At 37.8% G+C, this 14,298-nt stretch overlaps 1 protein-coding gene and 1 long non-coding RNA gene across 2 annotated transcripts in view; one reads left to right on the forward strand and one right to left on the reverse strand.

Moving 5' to 3' along the window:
- LOC139979493 (protein FAM114A2-like) overlaps positions 1–14,298 on the reverse strand; it is a 314,900-nt gene that overhangs the window by 170,501 nt on the left and 130,101 nt on the right. The gene's annotated exons all lie outside the window — the stretch shown is intronic.
- Positions 3,592–14,298, forward strand: part of LOC139979919 (uncharacterized) — a 38,607-nt gene continuing 27,900 nt past the window's right edge. Inside the window, exon 1 of the long non-coding RNA XR_011797395.1 lies at positions 3,592–4,101. This is a non-coding gene — a long non-coding RNA (uncharacterized lncRNA). The remainder of the gene's footprint in view (positions 4,102–14,298) is intronic.

Consider the following 14,298-nt stretch of genomic DNA (forward strand, 5'->3'; position numbering starts at 1 on the left):
ACTTCGGACCTCTTTGTTCCTCTCCGATCCTCTCCGGTTCTTTCAAATTAGACTTTAGAAATAGGCGGGCCCGAGGAAACATTTGTCACCAAGACATATCATATTACGTCATATTTTGCTTAGTACCAAACCTTTAGTTACGTTTATATAATGAGGGACCCATAAGGAAGTTTCCGTGTGTAAGAAATAGAACACAAATCAAAAGATAGTCTGTAATGCATTTATCTAATATAAGATGATGCATTATTTTGTATAAAAATGTTCGGAAACCCTGGTCCTTGTACAGATTCATTCAGACAACAAGTGACAGAAAATACAAAACACGATGCAGTTATTTAAAAAAAAGTTGAAACCGCCCAAAAATACGACTATTTTAAAGTCAATGCACATGGGAGGCAAGTTTACGGGTGACCATCATCATACACACGCACTAACACAACCAGAGCAATTTAAGGTATATTGAATGAAGGTTTTTCTTTTTGCTCTATTCATCTCAACTGAAGGACATTGAATTATGCCAAGACACGGTAGCATTCTGCTACCTGGTTGGAATATCTGAAGTGGGCGGAGAATTCTTCCGAGATGCGTCCTGAGGAAGCCCCACACAATGCAGGCTAGGGAATGGACCCCCCGCCCACCACCACCACAGGGTCGCAATATATTCCTTGACAACTTTGTCAACGCAGTAAAACGCTGACTGGACGCAAGCAAAATCATAAGCAGCAACAACAACATCACACATTCGGAACGATCGGCATTGTCCCCATTGAGGAACAATGAACAAATTCTCATAACGCCTGCAGACGTATAGGGGGTGTCATCCATGACTGATCTGTATTGTGTCGCTTAGGCAAAAACGACCACTTGGTGACATCGGTCCACCAATCCATTGACTCCACAGACCCTACCACTACCTACATCAAGGAACTCAAGAGACAAACTTGAGGTAGTGATACCAACGAGCCTATACAACCCCGGACGTTTTAGACGCTCTCCGTCTGATATACAAAAGCTGAATACACTTACAGAACATTGTCGAAGTGATCCCTGTGTGAAGGCCGAGATAACCATCGGGAAGTAAAATTATTTCAGGAGACGGCACCCTCTTCGAAAGGAATCTCGTCATCCATCGATGAAGTACTATGACTCTGCGATAAACAAATACCCAGCTTCGTCGTCCAAGCCACAGCAGACTTCCGATACACAAACTCGGGGACGTACCATCTCCCTCTCCACCCACATACCTGCCACATTGGATGTCTCATCCTTGTAAACCAACAAACCAAATGGAGAAGGGATACAGGCCTGCGAAGGGACCCCGGTGTGCCAAATAGTTCAACCAGATCATGTGACAGAAATGGTCATGCTTGTTGAGTTTGTTGCAAGACACGTTTTGTTTTCTTCTGCTTCTCTTTTACTTTTGGTGATCATTCGATATTCAGAACAGGGGTATCGCCGTGGGGACCAATATGGCACTAAGGCATGCTAACATTTTTCATGTCTTAGCAAATAAGTTTCTCGACAAATCTGGGGGAAAAGGCCCTCTTTTTTATATCTTAGATGTGATGATGTCAGTATGTGACCTGGGATTATGGGACTGCTGTGTCTGAAACAGTTTCACCCAACCATAAGATTCACAAGTAAGAAAAGTCTGATTCCAAAATCCTTATCCCTTGAGAACTACCACTTTTCTCTTAGTGAGAGTATAAGATTGGAACCTCTGTGTTTTTCCAAGCTCATTGATCTTCATACATATCGAGATTCCAATAGCATAACACGCTCCTCGTGTAATGAAATCCAGTTGCGTAACTAGGCAAACTGCATGCTTGACTACATTTACGTCATGACTAAGAACTCCTAGTAGCACCAACCTATTCAACAGAGTTTCCACCAAAACGTGCACTCGGTAAGGACATTTCCAATCCTCTCCGTATCCAATTTCCCCTGACCCCGCGATTCTTCGACTCTTCGCCTTGCTTTGGCATATACACACTTAACAACTAAATACCTCAACAAGTACTATCTTTGTATTAGATCGATGTGCATCCTCAGCCCTACTGTACTACAAATAAAAAACAATACTATAAACGACACACACTTATATGCACAATTTTCTATGACTGCAAGTCTGTACATGCTGCACGGCTTCTACGTACACACGACACTCTCTTCATGACGTCAGGTTTCCTTCGAAGATGAATTCGAACTTATTCTATAGCCAAGCCTATAGCCGGTGTCACTGTGACCTCTTTCGGATAAAATATTATGCCTCACATTACCCTCAGACAACACTGCAGTAAGGAACCATTTCGCCTTGCATGCTCTTCATTTTAAACATCTTTAAACCTGAAGTAGAACTGAAGTACCCAAAGAAACCCCATTTCATGCTTCGTGAGACCAACAGAAAAGGCGAACATTAAGGGCTGTCTGTAGGGATTTTCTGGGACTTGTTTTAAGACTTTTATTAGAAGGGAATGGAAGTTACAAAAGTGGATGATTGACGACAAATGTTAGGTCACACATCTTCTTCGACCTAGCTAGGCTCCGAGGTTAAAGCAGTTGTTGCATTTCAGTACTAACCATATAACATAACTAGATTTCATGTACAGTATACTTCCAACCGATTCACGTATACGTTACAAATGGAATGTTCTATGCAAAGGTCCACTCAACTGATATTAAGATAGTTACTCAATTCGTATTTAACTCAGAACAACAAGACATTACACAGTAATTCCTACGAGACTTGTTTGCAATGCCGATGGAAGTACATCTGCTTGAGAGTGATTAAACCTATTGCTTGAAAAGAATTTAAGCATCCTATCCAAACCTTATTTAAAAATGAGACATTTCCCTAAAAACCTTTCATATTTTAAATTATAGTTAATGAGTTAAGATATTAAAATAAAGTCGATTCGACTCTCTACATTTTGTCGCTTATATCAACAGTTTTAGTAGCAACCACAAGTATAGAAAATCTAAAAAAAATAAAGGAAAAATTCCAAACGCTGTTGCATAATTACATACATATCTTGAATTATCTTAATCATCTCCGTTGATGCAGCAAACGGGAAGTTTGGTATACTGATGTAAAGGTACTGTTTCAAAGAGAACTTACATATGAAGCACTGACAGTTACTTTAATACAGGACTATACCTCTTATACTCATTTTCCCTTGTGCCAATTCCGCCAATATCTATCTCCTTTTTCAACACTTTCAGATATTCCTTCGGTAGATCGATACCACTTGAGCTTACAGTCGCCATTCGTGTCTTCTCAAGTTTTCTCCCTCTTTGTAGCTAAAAACAGAGAGAACCTGTCCTACATATTACTTTCGCTAAAAGTTAATATTATTGCAAGGTTTCACACACTTACTTTGTTTTAGAGGTTTGTGACATGAGCTATTGTATCTGTAAACAAATATTTTTACTGGAACATCTGGTCAGCTCGAGCTGATGGGGTGGAGTATAGAGGTGAAGGTGGTGGAACACGTATTACTTTTGCTGAAAGTTAATATTATTGCAAGGTTTCAAACACTTGCTTTGTTTTAGAGGTTTGCGAAATGAGCTATAGTATCTGTGTCAGGGGTCGATCAATATAAAACCCTTAGATGAACTACTTAAGGAATCTCTTATTATGCAACTGCAGTATCTCATTTGCATAAATGTGTGTATAACAATAGACCTAGTACTAGTGGTCATAACTTTAAATTCCTTGGGCGGTGTTTGGAATGTTGCCTCTGTGAAAAATTAGTCATAGAGATAATCACTTCGCTCTGAGACGTCCCGCTGTAGATATTGGGAGACGAGTTGGTCGGGGACCAGCACAGTGAAATAGTCATGATTTTTTAGTGAAAGTCAATTTTTTGAGTGAACCAGGTTTTAGATTGGAGCCTTGTCCTGGTGGTAACTTGTGACCTGAGAATTAGGTCAAACATTTGCTAAGAGAGGCGACATGCGATGTTCCTTTCGACTGCTTGAGAGGCAGAGATAACTTTGGGTGTAACTTGGCGGCATGAGATAGAGCTGGGTCCAAAAATTAGCAGAAACGACATGCGATGTTCTTTGACTGCTCGGGAAGCAGAAAAGTGATATCGGGAGGTTTGAGAAGCCCTTATTATTATTTTCGATAATTAGCGAGGATACTATACCGAGCTAGTGAGCTGTTTATGTAAATTTAGTGATACAAGAATGCATGCAGAAAGGTATTATTTGGAAAAAAAAAAACTGGTTTGCTTGAACTAGAACTGAAACGTCGTACTTTTGATAAAAACCACAGCGGTGATATTTGAGAACTAAATCAATGCACTTTGAGTCTTGAATTATGAACTTTATCGTGGAACTGGAGAGAAAGCCGTGTCGAGCTTAACCTGTATACAGTATAGGGACGAATCAATCTTCGTATTATTATTATTCATTTGTATTCTAAATATTATTCTAAGAGGCCTCAAGTATCTTATGGTTTCGTAGAATGAAGTAAATTTTTGTGTTTAAAACTCGTATCACTTCTTTTATCGATTCTATGTGTCAGACCTGCACCTGTTCCAAGGACCTTGTTTAGGGGGACCTTGTGACAATCTGTAAACAAATATTTTTACTGGAACATCTGATCGGCTCGATTTGATGGGGTGGAGTGAGGTGAAGGTGGTGGAAGGGCGGTGGAGGGGGGGGGGGTGGAGGAGACGTGGCGTGGAATCGGGTGAGCGGAGATCATTCGAGGGGAGCAAAGACTATAGGTGTTCATTCTCCAATAAAATGGTATTCTTATAGCCCAACCCGTAGTCCATACACCGCCACATCCACCTTCAACTTTGACTTCGCAGATTTACAGGTAGGAACGTAAGACTTTCTGAGCAAACAAATGAGTAGAATTTAATGGGAACATTACACTTTATCGGTAATTTATATTCATTTTTTTTTAAAACGTCGATCTATTAGTGTGTCTTAGTTTGAGTAATATGACTTTTTAAAAAAAAAATAAAACTGCTCGATAGGTTTTATGAAACTTACAACCAAAATCGCAATGAAGCGGAATAAGAAAACATCTTGGATTTGATTTTGGTTTAACTTATTGACTCAACTAAACTAACTCACTTACTTTAGACAATAAGTTTGAACTTGCTTACCCGTGAACTATCGCCCCCGCCACCGCCTTAATTCCCTTGCACACTATATACTTTCCTAATATGGACCTAAATACCTGAAATAAAAGGTGGCGTTATACTGTATTGCCGTAAATTATACACCTCAGACAAAGGGACGCATTTTTTTTACCTTTAAAATAATCGTCATGAGGGAACACGTGTGTTTGTAAGGGGTACACCCCTCAGTCCGACAAGTTTTCAGTCCGACAAGTTTTCAGTCCGAAAATAAAATACACGTTTTCAGTCCGAAAATGAAATACACGTTTTCAGTCCGAAAATAAAATACACGTTTTCAGTCCGAAATGAAATACACGTTTTCAGTCCGAAAATGTTTTCAGTTGGGGAATGAAAGCAGTTTTAATGCCATAATATCACCAATAAACTGTGACAGCCCGAACTGATAGTAAAGAAATCGATTGAATATTTCGTATATACTCATAATTGACAAATAAGGAGTAAAGTTTTAGAAAATATATTGGAATTTTCGGTCCCCCTGGGACCTTCGTCAGCAATATTGGCAGTCGAATGAAAAGTACAAAATGTAACACAATGAAAGTATGACGCTAGGTTTAAAGTGTAAATTGCATTGATGGAATTAGAACCAAACAAACCATGAATATACAGGAAGCTGATTAAGGAGCGAAGAACAGATTACATATGTTTGTAGAACTGATAGTTGTTAAGGGGTCCCAAGTCTTTGTTGAGGCCGATGATGTGAGACTTAATACAAAAGATTCAATCGATTTTTTTACTATCAGTTCGGGCTGTCACCGTTTATTGGTGATATTATGGCATTAAAACTGCTTTCATTCCCTAACTGAAAACGTGTATCTCATTTTCGGACTGAAAACGAATATTTCATTTTCGGACTGAAAACGTGTATTTCATTTTCGGACTGAAAACGTGTATTTCATTTTCGGACTAAAAACTCGTTTTTTCGGACTGAAAACGTGTATTTTATTTTCGGACTGAAAACGTGTCGGACTGAAAACTCGTTTTTCGGACTAAAAACGTGTATTTTATTTTCGGACTGAAAACGTGTCGGACTGACAACGTGTACCCGTTTGTAAGGTACCCTCACAGTTCATGTTTTAATCCCCCAAAATTACCTTTTATCAATTTCCTTACGGCTTATTATACAATACACTTTGTAGTTACGTGTCTGTTCTTTATAAGGAACGCCAATCAATCCGGACACAATAACAGAATCAATCCATTCAGGAACATGCATGCTAGTGTTTAACCTCAGTTTACTCAGACTGTTAGATTTCTATATGAATATGTCAGATTGCTTCTTTTTTTTTCTTTTTTTTTTTTTGCGGTGCCTGCCAGCCACCTAAAGACCATTAGTATCAAACCCCTGGGATTTCGGGAGGATGGGGAGGGGTATATGTGACAGTATATAAACCTGATATAAACATTGCTTGATACAGTCGTTTGTCGGACCTGTAAACAAACTCCATCCCAGGTTAGTCTGATGTAGGTAACAATTATATATGATGACTAACTAAAAAGGGACATTCCGGGGAATAACTCGATCGTGTTAAAATTTAGTATGAATTGTTTCGTCACAAGGTGAAACATTCTTGTAGCAGTGTTTAAAATGTTTTGGTCGTAGCTGCAGTGCACTAATGATGAAATACGTTCCTTCACCCTTCCTTACTCTTTGAGAAAGTGGTCAGATGCTGAGATACATTCGCGTCGTTCGGATGAGGATGTTAAGTGGTTGTCCGGGGGGGGGGGGGGAGGCAGGAGTGTTTGCCTCAATAACACCCCTGACTCTTAATTTTCTGAAAGAGCATCGGAAAAGAGGGCTTGATATATGCCGGTATTAATCCACGATCACTGCACATGAAAGGCGCTTCAAATGTGCTTCGGTTGGGTTCCTAACCATTGGAGAAACGCGAGATTACATCGAAATTATGTACAGAGAGAGAGAGAAGCATCAGCACATGAGTTCGTCTAAATTTGAACTTTGTCAATCAAAATGTATTTTTCCCTCTGCAATATAATAATCTGAACGAAACATCTGGTATTTTCAAATGGAACCAGAGAACATCAGCAGCTGAGTCAACATTTGATATGTGTTAAAAGGAAATGGAAAGGGATTTTAATGTAGCCAGAGCAACTGCCATGATGAAGTCACATATCACCTAGTGACAGTGACGAATTCCCTTTAGAGTAGCCTGCATGCGGTAGTTATAGACGAAGGATCTATCTATCTGAAGAGAAAAAACAAGACACCTTTAATTTGTGGAGGGGTTGTGATATTATTCAAGCACACATAACCCTTTGATACGTAGTTTTATCAGTTATAAAACTTTACACATGGAAAATCCATCACTCTGGATCAACATGAACTCGTAACTGAACCAAATTTAAGGGAACTATACCGCAAGCCCATCATCGGATTCTATCAAAGTTCAGTTTGTGTTTCTAGGGCAGCAAATGGGGAGTCACCCATACAGAACGTCCATATATATGCTGTCGCTCATCAACATGGATGTAGGTATAGGCCTAGTCACAGATCTCTCCCCTGAGATAGCCAATGATCACTGTTACAGGTCGCATCCAGGCTTCCGTTGTATTCGAAATCTGATGAAAAGTTGAAATAATGAGAAGAGTGATCAGATTACACTTTATAAAAGCTTTCCAAGCTTCTTTTCTATTCTGGGCAGTAAATCCTCAGAATTTAAAAAGGAAGAGTTGTGTATAGGCGGAGTGTATAGCCTACTGGTTAACGCCGGCGTCTCCCAGTCATGAGATCCCCGGTTCGATTCCCCGCCGACAGCAATGTGTGTCGTCTGGCAAGGGTGTTGTTCAATAACAACTTCCTGACATGGACGTTAAATGGATGTGTGCCGAGAGATTGGCTTCGGTCAGCTTGCGAGTCTACAAGCCTCCATGGCTTCTTTCGCGAGTTCCTGCTTGCGGGAAGATCACATATACATACATACATACATACATACATACATACATACATACATACATACATACATACATACATACATACATACATACATACATACATACATACATACATACATACATACATACATACATACATACATACATACATACATACATACATACATACATACATACATACATACATACATACATACATACATACATACATACATACATACATACATACATACATACATACATACATACATACATACATACATACATACATACATACATACATACATACATACATACATACATACATACATACATACATACATACATACATACATACATACATACATACATACATACATACATACATACATACAAGAGTTAGGCCTATCCCTTGCCCTTACGTGGATATGCCTACGTAGCCTATTTCCACTTTGTTTCATATATGCCTTTAACCAGGCGTGGATCCAGGAGTATGTGGGTTTAATCCAGCCGGGCCTTTCTTCAAACATAAAAATAAGAGCAGATTTTATATATAGCACAATCTTGCGTACACTTTAGTGTAATTATAAATGTACTTCACGTCACGTCTAATACGAGATATACTTTAGCTACTCCTATACACCACGAGGTTTTAATCGTTTAATGCAATGCAGATAAAACAGTTTCAGTTTGTATCCCACCGTATTAATTAAGTTTGATGACATTGTTGCTCTTCCTTAGTTACAAACCTTGGAATTGCATCCTAAATTTTACCGTTCCTTTTGTGATTGTTGGTAATACACTGACAAGATAGTTACATAACACATCTCCAATTCTTTGCAAACAAATTCACGTTACTTAATATTTGCCTCAGTCGTTTCCTCTATTATGCTTTAAAATATCTTGGAGATCCGACCTGGGACTGCCTAAGGATTTCGTCATCATCTATCTCTGAAGGTACAATGCCACAATTATTGTAGTGCACATTCGCCAAAATGGACCTACATTTTGGCATGGTTTTTCTAGTCAACATAATTATATTTATGGTTTAATGTTTAAGAGGATGAAATAAAATACTGATGGCCCGAACTTCATGAGGATGATTCAAGGTATTTTAAGGTGTTTTAGAGGATTCGTGGGTGAAAACAGATACACTCCACAATGAAAGCTGACAAATGGGTTAGGTTGTATTCTGCTAAATTTTCGCCTCTCCTTGCGCGATATGTAAAAGGTCGTAGTGGATAAATTTGTGTTCGGTATGACAGTCCAATCTATCAGCTATTATCATTATGATGGGTATTGTTAATGGCAGTGAGAAACTTACATCTATTTTCTAGCAACCTTTGTAAGTAAACATATAAGTGTTGCAAGAGAATGAAGCAATTCAATTGTCGTACGATACCTATAACCATGCACACTTAAAACACAATGAGTCGTGACTACAAATGACCAATAGTTATACGGTTCGAGGGTATGAAATGAAAGCTTGCATCGGGTGGAGTCGTGCAGGGTGAAAGCCCTTATTCGCTACAATACGATCGGAGGATGAGGGGGGGGGGGGGGCTTTCTATCCACGATTATGCACGGTTTTCCCATCTGACATGGTCTTCCGAGTTATAAAAATATTCCAAAAACGAGCTAAACTCAATTCAATGCATGACCACCCAGACGTGAAGTTTATAAGTTAAAAGCCATTCAGCTTTTCTCGTCTATGCACAAGTGGTCACTTAGCGTCGTACTCCAGCTCGATATCGTTATCGTAATCGATCATGGTAATGATGACGTCATACTGCTGGTGATTACTTGCATCAATAATATTTCCATTTTTGACCTGCCATAGTTTTGATGGATATCATGTAACACCCAAGCTAGTTCTTCCCAAACCCCCACCGCATGAGAAACTACTGATTACAAAGTAACGCCAACATCTGTATCCTAATGATGAATATTTTATTTCCATAACAGAACAAGCAGTAAATTTTTCATGTAACAAAAATGGTCGGAATATATCACTTTGGGTTTTATTATCACTTTGGTCGAAACGAAGCCATTCATCATTGGTTGCCCAAGGGATACTAAGCCGGTTGAATTTGGGACTTTTAATACTGAAGGAAAACCTGCCAAGTCGTCATTCACGGTTCGGTTCATTTATCTGTAGTTTTGTTCTTGCTCGCCTTCTCAAATACCAGGAAATGAGGATATAAAACACTAATCGCTTGGAAGCTGTTATGACTATATGTAACCTTACCTCTAATCGTTTAAGTGTGTTTTAGACACAGCTCAATGTTATTAATATAGTTGAAGTAACTCGTTGCGTTCGCCTGCACGCAAATACATATCTACATAACTACATATCGTGTTAATTTTTTGCATATATATTTATGTATAATGTTATGATAATGTATAATGTATGATAATGTATAATGTATGATAATGTATAATGTATCCATGTTATGACGTGTTCAGTATGTTATCTTTATATGTGCCTATATTGTGCATTTGTTAGTGCTTTGTACGCATAATCTGTACAAAACTTGTACATTATATTGTAGTGTGTGGCATTCATGCCACGAGGAGAGATTTTATTGTACATATTTTAATTAAAACTATTATCTACAGATTTGCAGCACTTCGCATGTAAAACTTTCTTTGTCTTCAAGGATTGGGGTACATTACAAACTGCATGATTGTTGTACCATTTTTAATGAGAAGGAAATCCGCAATAATACCGATCAAAAGGAACAATACAAGGAGTTATCTGATTGATATAACTATAACTGAAACTATATGCTTCTCAACCGGGTCCCCCATGTGGACCCCCAGGGGGTGGGGGATTAAAAAGTCTCGAGGGTGAATTGAGAATGCTGGGTATTTGGTTGGGGGGGGGGTAGCCTTCTTCCTAGTTTGTTGAGTGCGCATTCAGCGCTGTTAAAGATATTCTAACCAAGAAACGCGTGGTAGCCTGGACGTAACACATCACGTCGATTTGCGTCTTAAATTAACCAAGCTGTGTACATCCTGATATTAAGACCCTTGTTCAGGAGTATAAAGTTCAAGGGTCCCATTAATCATTGAACTGAACATCTCTTAGCCTACTGTTATTATTCCATATCCAATGATTACAGGCAATGGTGAACATCTTATTTTGTGTATCGTAGAGTGAATTGTTGTAACAGATAACATGAACATTACTTGAATCATGATGTTCGCCATTACAGTATACACGTGAAATAAAGTGATTGAAAAAAATATAGATGGTACGTTTTTGTAGAAATATTTGGGGAGGGGGAATGAGGAAACATTTTGTCATCCTGGTGGGGAATCTGATAGAAACGGTTGAGAAGCATGTGGAATAGAGTGTACATGCATAAGTTAGATGAATTCATGTACAAAACCGAAACGGCCTCTATATAATATAATATAATATACAATGTTACATATCAATGGCTTACACAGTTAACAAATATATCGGAAAAGAGGACCAATTTTGTCAAGTGGAGAAGGAAATATGTCTGACCCCCCAAAAAATGTATACACCTGAGTTCAATGAAATATGGACTCGAATCTTAGTCCAGAATCGAGCAAACTCTCAAAGTGTCTGTTTATAAACTGATTTAAGAATCCGAATAACTCCTAAGAACATATCTTTCGGCTGATATGACTTTACTTCAATTTAAATGATTTTGTTCCTTCACTGATGCAACACAGAATAGCTCGTATATGAGATTATTATTAATATGAACGAGTCAGAGTATGTCACCCGATATCACAAAATAAAAACTAAAAATACGAATTCTAAATACACATTCACAATTTGCATTCGAATTATAAATTAACTACACTTCTGTGCAGCCAGGCTTTTAAGCAGTCTTTCAGATTGAGTTTTGGTCATGTCTGTTTTGCTATTTGCTATTAGAAACATTAAAGACATACAGTCCATTTACACACATTACTATAGTGTACTATAGTTTACTAAAGTTTACTTCTTGGAAAAGGTGAAGACAATATTTTTGTGACAATTTTCAAACAGTGCCGTATTCATGCGTTTCATATAGCAACTATATTGGCATCTAAATGAGATGATTAATACTCAATGGATTTCGTAAAACAATACTGCAAGGTGACGACAAAACGTAAAATATCTTCCACAAACTCGTCAACGTGTTTTGTTCCTGTCTGTCCTATCTCATATATAACCCTCTGAAATACCAGTAAACAAATAAACTTTGATCTGACTTTATTTCCTCTGGGCAATTATTTTCCCGCGTTGACCAATGGCGTCAAAAATGTTACTACTACTATTTATATATATGTATATATATATATATATATATTACCAATTTGCATCTCAAGAGACACCGAAAATTTGAAATCTACCTAAATTTTCCTTGTTGACAAAAAATTCCCATTATCTTTTCACAATATTCATCCTTACCTTATATATATTTTATTTCCTCAATCTCGTTGATGAATATGCATCATGATTTCACAATCGACGTGTCAACTTATTAGTTTACCTTTACCGTAAGGGTCACGGGGGTATTTAACTCACGCCGGAGTCAGCTATACCAAACACGTCTTTTTACAGGCCATCGGTATCCCTATGGAGTGTTTTCCTTTCCTATTGGAATTTCGCTTGGAAACATTCGTCCACTTAACTCACCATTTGACTTTGTTTGTATAAGCCTATATATGATCGAGTTTGACGACGCGTGTAGACGGAGTTATATGCATGTCATGATTTGCCCTTAAAACAATTTAGTCAAACTTTTGCAGATTTATTCCTCTGAACACTTATATAGTTGATCTAAGGATATGTGAAAATTAATTATGAGGTGAACATGCATAAAGTCAAGAGTCTTCTGTTTACATAGAAGATATCTGGGCTCGTTTAGGCATGTTCCAAGAAAACATGAGTTAATAGGATAGGGCCTAAAGTTATTTTATTAATAAAAGTTACCCAAAAGGCAAGGAAATCCCTTCGTGCGCAAAAGAATTTGTTAGGCCATTTGATTCCTTGAATTTAGTCTCCTGACATTTATTGCAAACTGAAAGTCTAAATTTATAAGGCATTGAACTTCACAATCATTTTTCGAGAAAAAAAATCGAATAAATATATATATAGTATTAACATGTTTGACGCCAGAGATCAACGAGGGAAAAATAATTGCCGAGAGGAAATAAAGTTAGATCAAAGTTTATTTGTTTAATGGTATTTTTTCATAGGTTTATATGAAATAATAAGGTAAAGACAGATAGTAACAAAACACGTTTATGAGTTTGTGGAAGATATTTAAACGTCACCTTGCAGTAGTTATGCATGTATATGTATGTATTATGTATATATGCATATATGCATGTATGTATGTATATAAAGTCGTCCTTTATTCTGATTATAGCTATATGTCGATATTTTTATTTTGATGTATAGATTAATAAAACCCTCTTTCTGGCTTAGGTTCGTTAGGTTCAATAACCACGGATATTCTATCCCCAGGAACAGGCAGGGATTTTCGGTAGCTCAACATTTTCATACGCCTGAGCATCGCGTTCATGAGGCAAATTGCGACATTCTGGCTAGGGACTTAGTAGAGAGGATAAACTCAAGAGGACCAGGTATGAATTCAATGGGCTAACTATATTCTCGAGTGTTGTTACACACTCGACGAATCCAATCTTCCATATTTCAAAATAGCAGTCAATTTAATTAGATAATGTTGTATTTTGAAGCCGTTCGAATAAGCGTCGAACCCTACTCAGTACCAAAGACCAAAGCAATTGAGTTGGAAAAAAACATAGATATTTGCCAACGTGTAAAGGATGTAAACCATTATCGAAGCTCTACCCTTACAGCCATACCTATGCAATCCCCCCCCCCCCCTCTCTCTTTCTCTGACCCTTTTGTTCACGCTTAATAACTACCACAAATACAAACTAATCTCGCCTTAAAGGGAACCCCAAACGTAAGGGCACACGATTACTTTTTAAATCGCCCGACCATTTTGGAAAGATGACCAAAAAAGGGAAATGTTGCTGCACCTCTTGAAGGAAAACAAAACCGGGCATCCAACTATCCCCTTGTAATAACACGTTCTATTTCCCAACATATTAAAAAAAAAATAGAAATTTATTTCTTTTATTTTTTGGGAGAAAATACATTTGCAATAATTTTTCATGTTATATGTCACATGGACAACGTTTGTTTTTAATTGTCTTCTACTGATAAAACCACGACCACTCCGCAATT

Source organism: Apostichopus japonicus, chromosome 14 (assembly GCF_037975245.1).
Source record: "Apostichopus japonicus isolate 1M-3 chromosome 14, ASM3797524v1, whole genome shotgun sequence".
Lineage (NCBI taxonomy): Eukaryota > Metazoa > Echinodermata > Holothuroidea > Aspidochirotida > Stichopodidae > Apostichopus > Apostichopus japonicus.